Raw genomic sequence first — 19833 nt, forward strand, 5'->3', positions numbered from 1 at the left:
GATGGCTCCTGGGGCCCCTAGAAGGAACTGAGTTGCTCTGGATGCAAAGGATCAGGAAGCAGTGGTGGTTCCCCAGGTGCCTGGGGCACCAAGACAAGGAATGGGACAAGACCCAGACTAGGAGGAGAGATGGTGAGGGAGATGGGAGGGTGAATGAGGCTGGAGGAGTCAAGGTATGGAGGGTGTGATTGACTTACCCCAGAGAGAGAGCTGTTTTTGTTTTAATGCAGGTGCTGGGTATCAAACTCAGGTCCTCATGCATGCACACCAGGCGCTTTACACACTGGTCTTCCTGGCGTGCATTTGAGAGATTTTTATTGGATAAGTATAAGGTTTTTTTTAATTTCTAGGTATGTCTATATGAGTGCATGCACATGTATCCAGGTGCCTATGGAAGCCAAAAGAAGGCCCCAGATCCCCTGAAGCTGGAGTTTAGGTGGCTGTGAGCTGCCTGATGTGGGTGCTGAGAAATGAACTCTGGTCTTCTGCAAAAGCAGCAAGTGTTCTTAACCACTGAGGCATCTCTCCAACATCAAAGAAGATTAATTTTTTAAATGGAGGAAAAACCAAAATAAAGTTTGAGATTGACTATTTATCTTGAGCCCATCTATAAGTAGCAGATGGTTAGACATTCGAATGGGTAGTGTTGGATTACATTAAGTTTGTGAATTTATGTATAATTGGCAGGGCATCTACATGGAGGCAGAGAACTTGAAGTGAGAGGACAGCTCAAAAGCACTGCAGTCATGCAGGAGTATAGTATTGATTAAGGACTTGAGCTTGGATTGTAAGTGTGGAAGTAGAAAAGGAAGGGAATATTATGAGAAAGGGTTTAGAGGTGAACTTGGTATGGTTTTGAAGAGAAGGTTATGAGAAAAGAAAAGAGCTATGAAAGTTTTAAGGATGTTGGTGCCTGGGATCCATACAGAGGTTCAAAAAAGATGGATGTAATGAATACACTTGTATAAGTGTTAGAATTAGTAAAAATTTCACATTTATTACATTGATGCTTTTACCTACTGCCCAGAAAGACCAAAATGCCCATGTGCTCTGTGCCTCATATCACATATTCACAGGAGAATGGAAAATCCCCTTTTCACCACTATTTTCATCACCAGAATGTCTGAACTTTGTTTTTGTAGGATCATTCATATATAGTAGTCACCAAGACAGGCTCAACAGTCAGAGCTGACTGCGCTTCTCCCATTTTTATGACCTCTTTTCCAATACAACCAGATGGCTTCTTGAAATACTCCTGAGTTTTATTATCTCTTCTTTAGGCATACTGATAAGACATACAGTGTGAGATCAGGGGAGTCTGGCACATAATTTGAATGACAAGTTCCACATTGGTCAGCTGTGTGACATTGTGTGAGAAACGCAATCTTTCTCTAATGCTAAAATACAGGTTTAGTAAACAAACTGCAGGATAAATTCACATAAATACTATATTAGTTTTCATTTAATGAACGTGCCTCAAATAATACTTCAGACATGCTAATTCTAGATAATTCTTGCTTAACTGAAATATGATTATCATTCTATCTTGTGACCCTATGCAACTTTCATGTCTAGTTACTAAGGCGTGAAAGACATTTATATTTTAAGTTGTGCTTTTCAGGAGATACATTCTTTGGCTGAGAGATCTACATTATCATCTGTCAGATGTTTTTTAACTTATAGAACCCGAAGTTTTATTCAGGGAAGGCCCAAGCCCAGGAAGCTCATGTGTGGAGGCTCCTCCTTCCCCCTTATTTGTCTTCCCTGAGGACAAAAATGATCTGGGCCCTGAAATGAATGGAAATGAAATTGTATCCAAATTATAAAACAAAACAAAACTGGGACACCGGAACTGGAGCCTCTGGCTCCTCACTAGCCAATTCTTCTTTGGGGGGCGTCTCCTCAACCTGTGTGACTTTCTTTCTCCTGGCCAACATGGTGCTCCTCTCTTCCGTGAGCACACCACCAGTGCCTCCTCTGCTCTCACTCCTGGGGGCCAAGGCCCCCCAGAGGCCTCCTCTTGCTTGCTCACTTTTCTGACTTTAGCTCCTACAATGGCTGCAGCCATTGTAGGGGGCCTCATATCGATATCCCCCACCCCTGGGGTCCTGTGCTGTAGGGAGAAGGGGTGCAAAGGGTGGGGCTTTCCTTGTTCTGTGTCCTGCACTGAGACCCCTGAGGGAAGCAGACCTCACGGTGGAGAGGGACCCCTGAGGGGGATCCTGGAGGTGAGGATGCCCCCCCCAGCTGGGGGAGGGGGTGGGCCTCCTTTGTTAGACACCTGGCACTCCATGTACTCAGATTGGCTGGGTTGCTGCCTTTTCTGCTGCTGGAACTCCTCTGGGGATGATCTTCTGGGAGGACCAGGCACGGGGTGCTGGGATTGAGGGAGGCCAGGCACCTTCTAAAGCTTCTTAAGGCGCTGGCCGTGCTGGCTGCAAACAAGGCAGCATCCTCTTTGCTCAGGAGTTAGCTGTGGGGTTGTGTAGATCTGGACATGGCTGAAGGCCTGGGGACCTATGCCAGCAGGGAGCCATCATTTGTTGAGGTCGTTGTAAAACCTTTCGGTGGCCTGGATGGCTGATCATGGCTGTGCCCAAGGGCAGGCCGTGCCCCCAGGGTGGGAGCTGGGGGCGATGCTCCTGGGGCTCGCCTGAATCGAAGTTCAAGGATTCCAGACTGGCTCCAGTGTCGGCTCAGTGTCTGTGGGGGTCCAGCCCCATAGAGTCCAGCTTCCTGAGGGGACCTTGGATCTGGCCCGGGCGGATCTGAACTTGGATCTGTCTCTTCCCTCTGCTGCTTTGGTGGACAGGGGTCTCCTGTGATCAAAACACTGGGTGCAGAGCCCCCAGCTCCCCTGTGCACCCCCTTGGCCAAGCACACCTGCGATCTCACGATTTTACTTTGCTACATTTCTTTGAAAAATTCAACATCTATCAAATTTTGAATGTGATATTCTAACCTGGCTATTTGTACAATTATCAAATTAAGGGCAATTTATGTAGATATGCCTGGTAATGGAAATTCTCTTCTAGTTTATTTCCTAAAATTTCCATCGTGGAGGATATATTGTTTTCCGAGAACCCTCAACAAATTACCACACATAGGGGCCTGAAAAGATTCATGGTTTTTGAAACCAGGAGTTTCAAAATAAAAATCAGAGAATGAACTTTTGGAAAGACAAAACTCACTTTGATTGCTCCTGAAAAGAATTCTAGCAGTTTCTGTGGCCCCAAGTACTCTTTGCCTTATAAGGGCATCACTCTATTCCCTGCCTCCATCTTCACATGGCCTTCCCCTTCATGCCACCCTCCACCAAGGCCACCCTCCTCTTTCTCTTATAAAGACAAAATCCTAGAGTCCACCCTAACTCCAGAATGTTCCTCCTAAAAAATCCTTAGCTTAATTTGTCTTCAAAGATTTTATTTCCAAACCAGACCATATTCACAAGGAACAGGGATTATCACATATCTTGTCAGGAAACCCAGATTAAGTCACTACAAAATATTCCTTCTCCTCATATGCTAAGAACAAATGTAAATAATTTTTTTTAAGTGAGCTGAGAGAAGTTGTTATTTTGCAGCAGTGTTAGAAATGCCTGCAATGAGTGAGCCCAAAGGTCTACATCAGTGCACTGTGAAGCTCCTGGAGTCAGCTCTAAGCTTTGTGCCTGTGCTGAAGGAGTTTCCACGTCTACTGAAAACCATGGTGGCAGGCTCCAGTAAGAACCCCAGAAGCCTGGTGGGTGGAAAAGGATTTGGAAGTTAATCAACAGCTAACCTTCATTTTCTATCACTAACTGAGAACTCATACCAGATCTAAGATTGCCAGTTCTGAGAAAATTTGGAGACCAGCCCCCCCCCACAAATTCAGTTTAATAAAACTGAAGCATTCTAAACTGTAATGGTAAACAAGTCATTTTTCAAGTTAGAGCACCCACCAACAGTTTTACCATTAGTTTGTAATTCACAGAAGCTCCTGAAGAGAGCTGTTCTCAGAGTAGGCAAGGCATTGTTTATTCCTCCTGCACATCCCGCAACAAGCAGGATGCCTGGCACTGGGGAATAGTTCCTCTACTCCTAAAGGCCTGGCTTTCAGAGTACTATTGCACCCATGGTTTGCTGTTCAGATTCCTGTTTGATTCGATGCTCGAGAATTTTCCTCATGAGAGGATGGCTGTGTATCCCAGTTCACCTGGGGGAAGTTTTGTTTATTAGCTGGTGACCGGCATAATTGTTAACAGCAATCCATTTGACTGTCAAAACTGCCAGTTTTAGAGACACAAAATAAACTATTGCTTCCTAAAACAGACCTTAATCTCATTAAATTTCTTCAGAGAATTAAGCATCACAGGGTTAGGGGTATAGCTCAGTGGAAGAGTATATGTGTCACATGCATGAGGTCCTGAAAAAAACATTATATATTTTATTTACCCAGGACTATGCAACTTGCATTGAGAAAAAGCTTTCTCTCTGAGCAACTTTCCTTGGTATCCCCTCTTTAGATTTACTCAGAATTTTTGTTTGGGGGCATTCTGCTTTGCTTTTGTTTTGTTTTTGAGACAGTGTTTCCCTATAGCTCCAGCTGACCTAGAACTTGCTATGTAGACCAGATTGACCTTGACCTTGATCTCACAGAGATCCATCTTCTAAGTGCTGGCAATTAAAGGCATACACCACCACACAGGACAATTTACTCAGCACTTAATCAATTTGGTCAACCTACGCTGATCAAAGAAATACCTGCCATGTTGTGTTTTGGATTAAGATCATGAATTAAATGTTGCCAATCTATTGGTGTTCTAATTTCTTACAAGTAGTGAGAATCGGGTATAAAAGTGTCTTACTTATTCCAATCAAAATGATTTACATGTTTTAATCCTTTAACCAGGGCCCTGCCATTGAAAACTTTTTCATAATGATTTTATGGGATACATTATAGTAATTAATACATTTATACAATGTGTGATATTCAAATCAGGACAATAAGCATTTCTACGTCTTCAATCATTGATCATTTTTGTGCATTGGGAATTTCATACTGTTCTAGTCATTTTAAATACATCAGAGGTTGTTTTAAATAATAGTTATAGGCACTGAAAAAAACCAGAAATGAGTCCTTCATTCTGTGCTTTTTGTGACTCTTGTAGTTCTTTTTGTTCCTCTTCTCCCTTACCTTCCCCAGTGTATAGTGACCACCACTCCATTCCATTTCTTCTAGAAGATTCACTTACTGTTCAAATAAATCATCAGGAGCATGTAGTATTTGTCTTTCCATGTCTGGCTTGTTTTTCTTAACATAATGACCCCCAGTCCCATTTATGTTGTTGTAATGACAGCGTTTCATAGTCTGTTATTTAAAATTTCATATATATGTGTATGCACACAAACATATACATACTATATATGTGTACTATATGTAGACTATATGACTATATGCATAATGTCTCTGAAGAATGTGGATTATTGTGGTTGGTACATGTTGTTGTGGTTTGGATATAAAGTGTCCCCCAGAAGACTCATGTGTTTTTTATTGCTGTTTGGGGTGTGTTTAGGGGGAAGGTTGTTGCTGTTTTTGTTTGAGACAGGGTCTCTTTATATAGCCTAAGCACCCTGAATTCAAAATCTTGCTAAGGCACTTGTGTTGAATGCTTGGTCCACAATGCAGTGTTCCGATTTTGAGCTTTTGTAAAGTAACTGGCTCACAAGGTTTTGATTTAGACAATGGATTAACCAAGTTGGAGGAAATTGGTTACTGGAGGATATTCTGGGGTGCTATGGCTTGTCTTGGGTACCTTTCTCACTTTCTCTCTGCCTCCTGTTTCCACTCCTGAACCACTTTTTCCTCCTGCCTCCTCCCCACTGTGATGTTCTACCTCATTCTCAAGTCCAGAAACTTCAACATCAAATGACTTATGGTCTAAAACCTTTGAAACTGTAATCTAAAATAAACCAATCCTTCCTCCCTTAAACTATTGTCTCAAAGCAATGATTGCTAAATATTAGCACACATATAGTCTATTCTTTTTAAATGTTTTTTATAGATGTAAAACATACAATTCAATGCCACATAAAACTCCATTGTGGCATGTTACTAAAATTAGAGACATGCAATTGTTAAATCATGAGAATTAACTCCTGTCTGAGGATTTAGTAAATGACTTCAAGTTTGCACCATTGTCCCAAGAAGTTTTTTGTACTAGTTTCAACATTGTTTACTCTGAGCCAGAGTAATAGGCCCAGTGAGTCTTCCCTGCCTTCTTTTTTCAACACTGTATACTGAGGGAATCCCTTTACAATTCCCCCAGGTCTACCAGGAGGTGAGATCTTTACCAAAGGTAAATCTGTCTGGGACTCCATAAGCTACAAGAAGAGGTATGACACCAATTTCTTGAAGAGACTTGGAATATTCCCAAATATGAAATATAGTCTTAACACACCCAACTAAATAATATTTACTTCTAAAAGTGTTCTTTCTTCCATTGTTACGGTTACAAATTCCTTTGTTTAGTTATACTAAAGTGAAAAGGAGGACTAATTTTTATGCCAAGTCTTATTGTACTTTTACAAATAACTACATTTCCGTAAAAAGTGGAAGGACCCAGGAAAAGTCCCATGTACAGCATGACAGTGTTCTGAGTACTTTATAGGTAATTAATATACATCACATTTTCTTCATTCATCCAAATGGCCTGAATGGCCTTTACAATAGCATGCTTCTGAAACAAGATTTGATTCTAGATTAATTTGATTTTAAATGTGTAATTTAATTTAGATACTGTTAACAAAAGATGGTTTTTAAACTTAGCTCATTTAAAAAGGGCATTGAGGAGTTCTACTTATTAGACACATGGTCCTTAAAATCACCTGGGTCTAATTAGTTTGTGTTCATGGTTTGCATAGTAGGTATTCTTAAGAGGTATGTTTCTTCTTGATGGAAACATGAGAAAGGTTTAGTGTTCTTATATTTGATATATTTTGCCTATGAAGAAATATTTTAAGAACTGGCTCTATGTTGCCTGAAATTGAGCAGAATAAACTGCACAAAATTATTCTCTGCATAAAATTTTCTTTTCTATTTTATAATTGAGTAGATTTTTATTCATAATATTAAAACCTACCAAATAAAACATAATACATGAAACTAACAAATCTACTCAGGTAGAGATCAAATTATAGCATGATTCTTAAGAGGCTTCTGCAATGATACATTTTCTACAAAAATTAAATTTTAGTCTTATATTTTATATTATACCTGTTTTATATTACATATATTATATTTGTTTTATATTTATACATGCTAAATAAAAAACCTCTCCCATGAATGATACTGACAAATAAAAGATATCTCTTCTGCTCATTCATTATCGAGTCAAAATTGTATGAAAATAACATAATCAACATTAAAACATAGGTGTATGACCATAAGGAAACAAGTCTTACAAGCTCCTGGGACCTTGCTCTTATGAACCTACTGCAGTGGTGAGAGCATGCACAAGATCTATGCCAACTCAATCAGAAAAATACCCAGCAGAGAACTGGGGAAATGGGCAGCAGGCCCCAACCTCAGCTGAGGGACTATTGGCAGATGATTACTGCTGGGTAAGGGAGAGTAACTCTTTAAGGGAGAGACTCTAGATAGGTTGACTAGACTCCAGTGGATGAACCTGCACTGAGGGATGTCTGGGTATACTAACTTGACTTGATAGGCCTTAACATATATGACAGAATGCGTGAAATCTGGGGGCAAGACGGTTACAGGGAGGTGTGGATGGGGGGCGTAAAGATGATTAGGATGTTTTGCATGAAATGTGAAAAAGTTAAATAAAAATACATTAAAAATATTTATTAATTAACTTCACAATAGAAATGATGTTTCCCCTATGTGATATTGCAGAGGGATTGGACTATGCCATGGAAACACAGACATATATACAGGATTATGTAATATATAAAATGATATGCTTCCCAACATGACAAACTTCCAACATAGGATGTGGGCGATTGAGCTGGAACTGACCTGGAAATCTCCTACATAAAAATTTAAAGATCAATTGGCACAGTACCCCAAAGAAGAGAAAGTTCACATTTTTGGTATAGCCTGATATAGCCAAACCTATGTAATACTGTAGGTCCATTAATTAAGAATGTTTTAAGAGAAGGTATTCATTTAAAGTGGTCCTAATTTAATCTAAATTTAGGACTAAGAAGAGAACCAAAAGGAATAAAGAGACCTTATTATGTGCTTATAAAAATAAACCCTTAAAAATCATTCCCAGATCCCCTTTGTGCTTGAGGTGGGAGTGCTTGGTAGCTGGGGTGGTAGGGCAATGGATGGTGGGAAGCATGCAAAAAAAATCATTCCCAGAATATTTGAAAACAACTATAGTTAGACATGTTTCTTCATTTTCACAGTCTTACTTTTTTAATTATTTTTATTTTATGTGTATGCACGTATTGCCTGAATGTAGGGGAGTGTACCTGTGTCATACAATGCCTGCGACATTGTGACAGAAGAAGCTGTCTGATCCCCTGGAACTGGAGTTACAGACAGTTGTTAGCTGCCATGTGTCTGTGCTTGGATTCGAACTTTTGTCTTCTGCAAGAACAGTCAGTGTTTTTTAACCGCTAAGCCATCTCTCCAGCCCCACAGTCTTATTTCTTTATCTGCTGCTGATCGTATGTTATCCATCGACTCATGAAGTCATTTACTTTTGGGCACAGTTGCTCAGGTCTCAGATTGCATTTAGAAACTTCTCTTATGAGTTTAACATTGCTGTTTCAATAGTCCTTTCCATTGAAGTGTGACTGGTCATTTCAGCTGAAGACACAGTGTCTCTCCTATGGTTAGCAGTAGGAGCAGATGTGAGGGGAGACAGGAGGCTGCCTGTTGATGGTTACTTTATTACGGACATCAATGATATCAGAACAGAAGAGAACAAACAACATGTAGCATTGGAAGCAAGGACACAGGCAAATAGATATTGCTTTAAAGTAAGTGATGATTACCCTGAATGAGCCAGTGTACTATGAACAGTGAAGGCATTGACAGATCTCCAAAGCTTCCAGTGAAGACTGTAACGTATGTGCCAACATCATCTGTAATTGATCAAGGAATTGTGACACTAAAAACAGGACTTTATGAGGTCATTTTCTCAGTTCTTGGTCAGAATACAAGTATGCTTCAACTTGCTCTGCTAGAGTGTAGGGATAGATCAAAGAACAGCATGCTGTCTATACAAGATTGTCTATAGCTAAATTTTAATCTTTCAATTTCTTTTGAAAAAAATTCATATCCCTCAAAGTGTTACTCCATGACTGTTATGACTGTTAGTTTCAATCAGACACCAGCTTACAAGACTAAGCAGGGTTATACTTGACAGTAGTCTTTTCAAGAACACAGAAAACCAGAACCAAAGTTGGCCAGGAAGAAAACATCAGATATCCCTTGCTCTGGTGCTCAAAAGAGCCACCACAGCCACCAGTGAGTTATCTACCTTCTCTTTTTAGGTGACACAGGGCAGATGCAAAATCCACACCGGGTAGGTGGATGAATCGCTTGACTTCGAAGGCTTCGTATCTCATAGAAGCCAGGATCTCCTCAAACAGCTTCAGAGACAGTTTCCAGGGACAGACCCAGTTTAATCATTGACTCAAGGAAATGCAAAGGTAGTGGCTTCCTAGCATGTGTGGCTCCATTTGCTTCTCCTTTATGGTGAAATTTACCAACTAGCTGTTCATCTTTTGATGTGTTGCTTAGCAACAAAGTTGACATATTAGCTAATCAGGCTACCAGAACAGAGTATGAACCAATGATCATGCTTTCTTTAAGAAAGAGGACATGGTTTCCCCACATGAAGGCAAGTGTTGAGGAAATTGTCAAATTATAGAATATTCCTGATTGTGTCATGCAGTCCCTCTGCCTTGCATGCCATGGGAAGGAATCCAAAGGTAAAAGAGCTAGCCTATGGTATCTGTGACAGCTGTTCAAGAAACATCATGGGTGATCTATATATATATAAATGCCCTTCCGTTTCATTATTTCAAATTTATGACCAGACCTTAGATAACAACAAAATCTTCAGTTTTCAGACAAACACACACGTGCTCAAGGACAAGAAGGAGCTACAGCCTTGTCTGTGTAGTCACCTAAGTAACTACACCATATCACAATTATAATTCAGGCAGAGCAACGACCAGCTCATCAATTTTATAGATTGCTTAGGTGTGATGAGTATTATTCTTCTTCCTGCTTAAAGAAATTATTTAAGTTAGTTGACCACAGTCATCTAATGGTCAAAATCAATATAAAACAAACTTTCTTTTTTTCCTCAAAATATAGAGGGAACCCAGGCCCTTCAACATGTGAGACAAGCTCTCTACCACTGCTCACTGAGCCACATCACCAGGCTGCCTTGTACTTTTCTATTTTGAGGCAGAGTCTCACAAAGTTGTTCAGGCTAGCCTTAAACTTGCACTGTAGTCTGGACAGATCTTGAACTTGTGATCCTTCTGCCTTAGTTTCTTCATTAGCTGGGATTACAGGCCTATGTGACCAAACGGAACATGAAACAGATTCTTTTGAGAACATGTTTAAAAAATGCTTCCCCTGTCTTATGTTAGTAAGACTATCAATCATTGTGATGGCTAATTTGGTTATCAACTTGACAGGGTCTAGAATCACCTAGTAGGTAAGCCTGTGCTTATGTTCGTGAAGGATTATCTACATTAGGTTAATTGAAGTGGGATGTTCCACATACTGTGGATGGCAACATTCCATAGGCTGAGGTTTCATCTGAATAAAAAGAAAGTGAGCTGAGCACAAGCATTATTCACCCTGATCTCTGACTGCAGATGCAATGTGAGCAGCTGCCTCCCCAGTCTCCTGCCACCAGGACTTTCCCCACACAGTGGACTGTACCATTAAACTGTGATCCGAAATAAATCCTTCTTTCCTTGTTTTGTCAGGTATTTTTATCACAGCAACGTGAGAACTAATACAAACATCACTTTTTTTTACTGTCTGCACTGTTTTATACATAGCTTCTTTTTAAAAGTTTCTAAATTAGCTCCATATGTGTATATTAATAATATAGGAATGAAATACCGATAGGCAATATACTTTAAATTAAATGTAAGGAGTTTTTTAAAAAATATAAGCCATTTTTACTACATTGATATTTACCTTTGTAACTTGCTTACTATTTACATTACAAGCACTTCCATATTTCCAAATACATTAATAAAAACTACTCAATGAATTTTAATGTAAATGGAGGGCTTTGGTTGTTAAGACATTCCAAAGCAAGTTTTTTGGTCATGAGTGCTCTCATTGCAGTGTGTAGCTAGTGAGACATATAATGTTCGAGGGAGGGGTTTATGGAGCTCTTTGTAATTTCTGCTTAACTTTGCAGGAAACCTAAAACACAGATGAAAAAATAAACCTACTAAATATAGAAAACTACTAGGTATCTGGGCTCTGTCATCACTTTAGTTTAAATACCAAGCAAAACATCACACAAGTTTCAGTTAATTATGAATCATAGAATAACATATACTGACATTCCAAGCAATAGAACCACAGTTGCTGTTAGGAGTCATCAGAGAAGCACGGTGCCCTAAAATTTTTCTTAGGAATTACAACCCAGCACACATAACTGCCTGAAGTATAAAACAATCATACTCTTTTAAAAATAGAGGTACTGGGCTGGATAGATGGTTCAGCAGTTAAGAGCACTGTCTGCCCTTGCAGAGGACCTGGGTTCAATTCCCAGCAACCACACGGTGGCTAATAACCATCCATAACTCCAGTTCCGGGGGATCCAACACCCTCTTCTGACTTTTGTCGGCATTGGATGACACAGGTGCACTTACACACATGCAGGTAATACACTTATTCACACAAAATAAAAATAATAAATAAAAATAAAAGTACTACTTTTTTTCTACTTTAATTGGATTCTACATGTTTCCATGAACACATTCTAAATGTTTTAATATAACTGGTTATCCCTTATCTACTACATAAGACAAAAATAAAAAATTTCCAGTTAATTGGGTTTCCTATCAGAAAATAAATATGATTTGCATGAAGTAAATGTACCTCTGCATTTTATTCCACTCTGCTGTAGCAAAGAGAAGACATTTAGCTATATTTTAGGCCAGTTTCACCAATCACTTAAGTTATTCCATTTTTAAGATCAGGAACATTAAGGTTACTTAAGTCAGCCTAAAGAGTATTTTATAATTATTTCTAATTTACCATCTGTATTAACATCTTTGAATCTTGATTTGCAGACTTAAGAAAAAGGGTTTCTCAAGGACAGACTATTAGCATATCTTTTGTTCTTCCTATCTTCTTAGTAACCAAGACACTGATTAACTAAATGTCCCTTTGAAAGCGTTTTTTCCTTCCACATGTATGTGTGTGGTGTGTGGTATATGTGTGTGTGTGTGTGTGTGTGTGTGTGTGTGTGTGTTTCTTGTTCTAAATTTATATACACCTATTAATCTCAGGACCAATCAAAACATGAGCTCTATTCCATTTGAGAGAGTACATAATCTTGTTAATTTCTCTCTGTAGCCAGACAAAGGTACCTCTGTCAAAAGAAAAAAAGTGTTCCTAACATAGCTTAAGGATAGCTCTTTTGCTCCCTCAAGGGAGAAAGTCATCTTGCTCAAACTTGTTCTGACTTATAAATCAGACCTGCTTCTTCCTGTATTGCCCTGAGGAGAGGATCCCTTTCTCTCTTGGTTCTTGCAAATTAGGAATCAGATTCCATTTTTTTTTTCATTTAAAAAATAGACTTTGTTCATTTAATTAGATTTTTTATAAAATATGTACACATCTTAATTTTTAGGGCGCTCTAAGAAATGTTGTCCCTATATGACAGTGGCTTGCAGAGCAATAGTATTAGAGTAACTTTGGAACTTGCAAATTTTGGGTCTCTACCCCAGGTCTACTCTGGGAAGAAAGTTCATTGATCTGTATTAAGGAATCTTTTAGGTGATTCTGATGTATTTTAAATTTTGATAATTACTTATGAAAAAGTCTTCCAAAGACACACACACACACACACACACACACACACACACACACTCCACACACATCCCCACACACAAATACTCTACTATAAATAATCACTTGCCATAACATGGACAAGCAGAAAACCACTGCACCAATTGCTATATGTAATTTTAACAAGTGGGTAAGTGAAACTGCAAATGAAACATGAGTTTTATGTCCCAGAGCAAAACCTCAAGTACAGTCAGAAGTGGAAGTTCACTTGCTCCCAAAATCTTGCTTTCTATGAGTGGCTCACTCTTCAGAAAGGTAGTAAACAGCTACATGGTAGCTCCCTAAATATAAGACAAGTCACAGAATTCCTTAGATCTAGAATGCTCCACAAAGCTTGTGCCATTACTCTGGGCTCCCCTGAATACCATATTCTCCCTCTAATCTCACTTGGCCTTCAGATCCAATTCACACTTCCAAAAAAGCCTAAGATCAAATGGCAAGACATAACCCACAGATTGAGTCCTTTCAGACATCCACTGGACTTTGGCATGGTGAAGTCTGGAACTCATGAACTCCTACTGATGTGTCCTTTGCTTTAGTTTTCTTTTTTTATTATTATTATTTTTATTTTATGTGTATGCATGTATTGCTTGCATATGTAAGTGCACCCATGTCCTGCAATGCCTGCAGAGGTCAGAAGAGGCTGTCGGATCCCCTGGGACTGGAGTTATGGACAGTTGTTAGCTGCCATTCCATGTGGTGCTGGGATTCGAACCCAAGTCTTCTGCAAGAACAACCAGTGTTCTTAACTGCTGATCCATCTCTCCAGCCCCTAGTTTTCTTTTTTCTTTTTCCTACATGGATATGCGTATCAGCATGTTTGTATACTCATGGACCTGCAGATACCTGTGCAGGCCAGAGAGGGTGTCACGTCACCTGGAACTGGAGTTTCAGGCAATTATGAGCCTCTGGTTTGGGTACTGGGCACTCAACACTGGTCCTCTGCAAGAGTTGATAGCACTCAACTGCTGAGCCATTTCTCCTGTCTAGGTTGCTTGCTTTCGTTTTGATTTAATTTTTTGAGACAGATTCTTCCTGTAGACCCAGCTGGCCTGGAACTTACTATTTAGCCCAGGCTGGCCTTGATCTCACACCATAGATTTGTCCTAACAAGTGACTGATGGTGTTGACATCATTGTATGTCTTTGCATTCCTTAATCCAAATCACTAGTCCATCTTCCTCATAGGAAAAGGAAAGTAGAATGTTGAGAATTGAAAAAGGCAACTGTTTTTCTGGTTTTGAAGATAATACTTATAGTTTTAAATGTGTTTAAAGAGCAAAGCTCCTATTTTCTTTAAATATCAAATTAATCAATTGCTAATCATTTCAGAATTGCACTATGGTGTTATTAAAGTTCTGAAAAATCATTACCAAATATCAATGTTGCCAGAAAAAAATGTGCTAGAGAAAACAGTATTTCAGAGTAATTAAATTTTTTTCTGCTCTCAGTTTCAGTATTTTGATTCAACAATATTGATAAACACAAATATCATTTGCTGTTATGAATAACAGATACTATAGCTGAAGTCAATAGATTCTCCTTTTTACTCAGTCCCGTGTACCCAAAAGCCAAGTAACAAAACAACACCTTTCAAATGGACCGTTGTTGCTCTTGATGTACAGTGTATATCAGGAATACAGAAAATCAGAGTAACTTTTCACAAGGAAATAAAGAATTTTTTTAAACATTATTAAATGCTGAACATTGTAGATTTATTGTAGCTCAGTGGTACATACCATCACCTCATAGATTTTCAATGTATGAAGCTGTTTCTTTTTTTTAAATTTGTTTTTATTAAATTTGTTGTATTTCATACAGAATATCTCACACAATCTGAATCATCTTTATAGCCCTGTCCCCATCAGCACCCTCCCATAGTGCTCCCCCCACTGGAATCCATATACTCTGTCCTGGGTATTAAAGCCCATGAAGCTGTTTCTTTTTATGCTGTTGATTTAAGATTAGGTATTAGATGGCAGGGCCCTATGAAGAGAAAGCATTACACATTTTTATTAAGTTCAGCATAATTGAAGGGAACGTGCTAGAAGTGGTATTAAGAGAGCTCCCTGAGGAGAGAGACTTGGCCATAGTCTTTGAATAATTATTATCTGTGCCTTGGGCTTCCATCTTGAGACTTTAGATAGAGGTCTGGAGGATAGAATATAATAAATGACCTAAATAAAACTGGATTTAAGACTGGTGGTATAGGTAGAATTCTAAAACAACTCCTAAGCACCCATGTTCTCATACACCTACCCTTAGAGAAGACAGAATCTCGGAATGTGTTGGGACATCACTCCTGTTTGTTCAGCTTTTGCAGATGTAATTAATGTCCATAATCAGTTGAGTTTGGGTTAATCAAGAAGGACATGAACTTCAGTGGTTATAGTTTGATCAGGAGACCCCTTTATTAAAAGGACACAACTCCCAGCTACAAGGCTAGATATCAGCTATGAAAATTTCCTTTGAATCAAGAGCTAAGAACATTTTTATAGTGAAAAATCTCAGGGAAGCAAAGCATAAGTTGTTTCTACTAACCCTGCATTGGCTATGAATAAGGATCAGCAATTAACTCTTCAGGATTAGTTGGGGTTCTAAGCGTGTCTTGCATGGGTGATATGTAAGACTAGAGATGCAATTCATGTCAAGGTTTTAGCACATATTTAAGAACGTGAAAGCCTTTTCTTGTCTTAGGCCCATAGCTGTTAACTAACATCCCCATCTCTCTACCACTCTGTTATTAACCACTGTCATTAAATTTAGGTTGTCCCAAGGTCCCAAGCGTGTTAAAGAGGAAAAAACAAAAGAAAATTTTCTCATCTAGGTTGTCTACTTGTAGGGTACAAATGAAATAACATAAGTAATTTCCAGAAACCAAGTTGTTTGTAAAAGCTTACTCTAAGCTGGACAACCAACACACAGCAATGGGGGGCTGAAGTAGAAAGGTTGCAAATTCCAGGCTAATCTGGGGCACATGGTAAAACCATGTCTTCAGAGCAAATGAACAAATAAACAAAAACAAAAACCCCAAAAGGCAAATGTACAAGAAGAAGAAGAACAAAAACAGGCCCCAGGGTCATTTTTCTGATATCGAGTGAACAAAATTGCTGAGGAACATTTTGATTTAGTTAAAACATTAGCATTTAGGAAACATTCATTAGTTCTTGAAATTTCAGTATTTGGATATAGAAGAACCAGTGTGTCATTTCTAAATGGAAATGTACACTGCTGCTCTAAGGAGCTTAATTAATCAGCTTAGAATAAAAATATCATTAACTGGGTCTGGAGAGATGGCTCAGCGTTTAAGAGTGTGGCTGTGTTTGCAGAAGACTGGAGTTCATATCCCAGCTCCCACATGACAGCTAATAACCTTCCCTAACTCAGTTCCAGGGAATCCAACTCTCTCTTCTGTCTTCCATGGGCATTGCATGACACAGGTGCCCTTACATACATACTGGCAATATACTCATACACATAAAAAATAAACATCATTAACTCTTAATATAGGTGTTAGTAAAACTGCGGTATCTCCATCTCAAGAAAACATCATTATAAACCTTCAGTGCTTTTTGGTATCCATAAAACTTAGATTTTCTTTAGCTTGGGAAAAAATCTTTAATAAATTTATAATGACATATTAAAGTAAGTAAATTGAAATGTAAAATAAAAATTGAAATGTAAAAATAATCATTCTCATTAGCCTTGGAGGACATTGTTTGAAATTTGAGTGTGATCTTTCCATTTCCACAGAGCTTATTCACAATGCACAGAGTGAACCTTGCTGGCAATATTGATGTCTCTGATAGCAGCAGAGAGGAAATAAGATACTTGTGCTTTCTAGTTTTTGCATACTTGAGTGATGAGACTATAATTACACGTGAAAGGCTAAAGCTAATGGAATGAGTGTGTAAAAAACTGCACTCAACATTAATAATCTGGGTAATAGCCCATGTGATAGGAGAGGCTTAGCTTTGGGGCATTCATCCATTAGGGACCTTACTGAATAAAAATCCTGCAGTATCCACCAGAACCCAGGGACAGAGTGGAGCTGTTTCCGTGCACGCGCTCTAGGTGTTCGGTCATACACATGTTACTAGTGACTATTATGAGAAAGGCTTAAAGTCAAAACTAGATCCTTTACATTTTGTTTTGCTTGGCCCCTGAAATGTTTCCTTTTATCAACCTAAACTGTCTTCTACTTTCACTTTGTGCTCCCTTTTAAAGCTATGACTGTTGCCTCCTCCAAAATTGTTCTTCTGTATAAGTCATGAGACTTAAAACACCAGGGACATAAGAAGGAACACAGAAAAACATAAAGAAAATAATTTTTCTGAGTATTTTCTTGGCATCTAATTCATGTAATCCATCTAATCCATGGGCATGGCAGCTAATTCATACCCAGCACATGCCTGATTGTAGAAATCACCCAGCATACCTAGAGTTCAGCCAAAAAGCAGCCTAATAAAGTTAGTGGTGATAACAGTTCAGATGGCAATGATTTCAATAACAATTATAACTGTCAATCATCACATGGTCTTATAATATTAAATAATACAATAATATAAAATAAAATTATAATGATACAGTGAGATATGTAGATGAACAAGGATAGTGCCTAGCATGTGCTACCCATTTAAATAAAAATAATAACTACAAATGCTCCTGAGCAAAGTGATGGTACGTTTTAAAATCTGAACAACCAAATTAAGGTAGAATAACAAATCTTTTAGGGCTTAATGACATAAGCCAAGGTATATGGTTTGGTTAAAAAAACAGAAATGAGGAAAGTAACTAGCCAAAGTTTGAAAGAACACACACACACACACACACACACACACACACACACACACTATCATTTCAGCTAGGTGAGGGAGAAAAGACCACATGTAACAGCAATGATAGTCATGTCCTGTATCACTCTCTGAAGCTTTCTTGTTTTTCATTCTGGCTTTAGAAAAACAGAATTTATAAAAGCCAAACCAATTCTATGTATTTTGAAGGTTAACTGAATAGAATCCACCAAGTAACTTTGTTACAATCACAAGTTGATGAAAAATTAAAAGAGTAGAATTTGGGCTTCAATAGGAATTTATTTTACAGATTAAAACTCTAGAACTTGTAGCACTTATATAGTTTTGTGATCTTTTATTGAGGACAGTATGGTTGCCAGTTTTCTGGGCAGGACATTTGATATCATAACTGCATTTCCAAACAGACCTGAGAGATGTGAAAATTTAAAGAGAAAGCAAAACACAGAATTGCATTTCAAGCAAAATTAAATTTTAAACCACTAATGACTGGGACTTTAAATCTTGTGTGCCAATCACAACATTATATCCTTTTTAACTCAACTGGGAATGGCACTGAAAAAAATTAAATGTCATTGTTAACCATTAAAGGGTCTTACTGCCTTATATCATTAAGGAAAGATAAGCTGTTGTTCAGTCTTCAAGGATAGCTGGTTGTATTAAGCATTCATGTACTTTTCTGGCCCCTGCATTACAGGATTTCACTAAGTCATAAAATAACAGCTTTTATGAAATGGCTGTGGTCACAATCTTTGCAGTGGCACTTGCTCCCTATTGCTAGAAGAATTTGAAAGTTTTTTAAAGCAAAGAGTGAAGGCCGGGAGTGGTGGCACACGCCTTTAATCCCAGCACTCGGGAGGCAGAGGCAGGTGGATCTCTGTGAGTTCAAGGCCAACCTGGTCTACATAGTGAGTTCCAGGACAGCTGGGGCTACAGGGAGACCCTGTCTCAAAAAAACCAAAAAAAAAAAAAAAAAAGTTGATTAGCAAGTCTTCTCTTTTTGATTAAAGAAAATGCCAGTGTTAGGATGGCATTTAATATTAAAATATTGTATGTTGCTAGCCAAGAATATTGGTGTGGTGTTTAATATTTATCTTAAGTATTTTAGGTCATTTAGCTTCATATTAAATATAAGGTACATTTCTATTTACAGTTTTTGATATTATGAAAACTTATTTGTATTTAAGACTGGAAACTTGCGAAAAAAAGAAAAGAAAAGCTGTCTATCAGCTTTAAGGGGCAATTGTTTTGTACTGTTGTGTATATCCATTGTTTACTTTTTTGACAGCCAATCTAAGGCAGGTATTTTTAGCTTAGAATGTGGATCTCAGCTCTCCACTTACATCATCATCTTTATGTTAATGTGGTTACTTCAGAATTCTTCAATCTGGCATTCACAACTGTTGACCAACTCCATATGCAATGTTGAACAGTTTAATGTCTTGATCACTAAAACACATTTTCGACTTCAGTGTAGTCTTCATAAATTTCCTATAAGTATTCTTGTTTGCTTCTGAAGCATAAACTTATTCAGTTCTTTATTTTCTTTCATATATGAATCAATCTCTATCATCTATCTGTCTATCTATCTATCTATCTATCTATCTATTATCTATCATCTATATCTATCATCTATCGATCGTCTATTTATTGTCTATCATCTGTCTATCTATCATCTATCTATCAATCATCTATTCATTTCATATATGAATCAATCAATCTCTATCATCTATCTATCTGTCTATCTATCTATCTATCTATCTATCTATCTATCTATCTATCTATCTATTATCTATCTGAAATAGATCTCACTATGTTGGCAAATCAAACTTTTGGTCTTCTTTGCCTCAGCTGTCACTATGCTGGGATTACAGAAATGTGCTACCACACAAAGCTCATTTCTTCACTTTAAATACCCTCTTAACCTCATTGCCTATTAGCTTTTC

The 19833-nt window shown here is 38.2% G+C and overlaps 1 protein-coding gene and 1 pseudogene across 9 annotated transcripts in view; one reads left to right on the forward strand and one right to left on the reverse strand.

The window, feature by feature from the left end:
* Mctp1 (multiple C2 and transmembrane domain containing 1) overlaps positions 1-19833 on the forward strand; it is a 407885-nt gene that overhangs the window by 78657 nt on the left and 309395 nt on the right. The window lies entirely within an intron of this gene.
* LOC115069638 lies at positions 1821-8505 on the reverse strand (annotated as a pseudogene).

This window comes from Nannospalax galili, unplaced genomic scaffold, assembly GCF_000622305.1.
Source record: "Nannospalax galili isolate Female #2095 unplaced genomic scaffold, S.galili_v1.0 scaffold173, whole genome shotgun sequence".
Classification (NCBI taxonomy): domain Eukaryota; kingdom Metazoa; phylum Chordata; class Mammalia; order Rodentia; family Spalacidae; genus Nannospalax; species Nannospalax galili.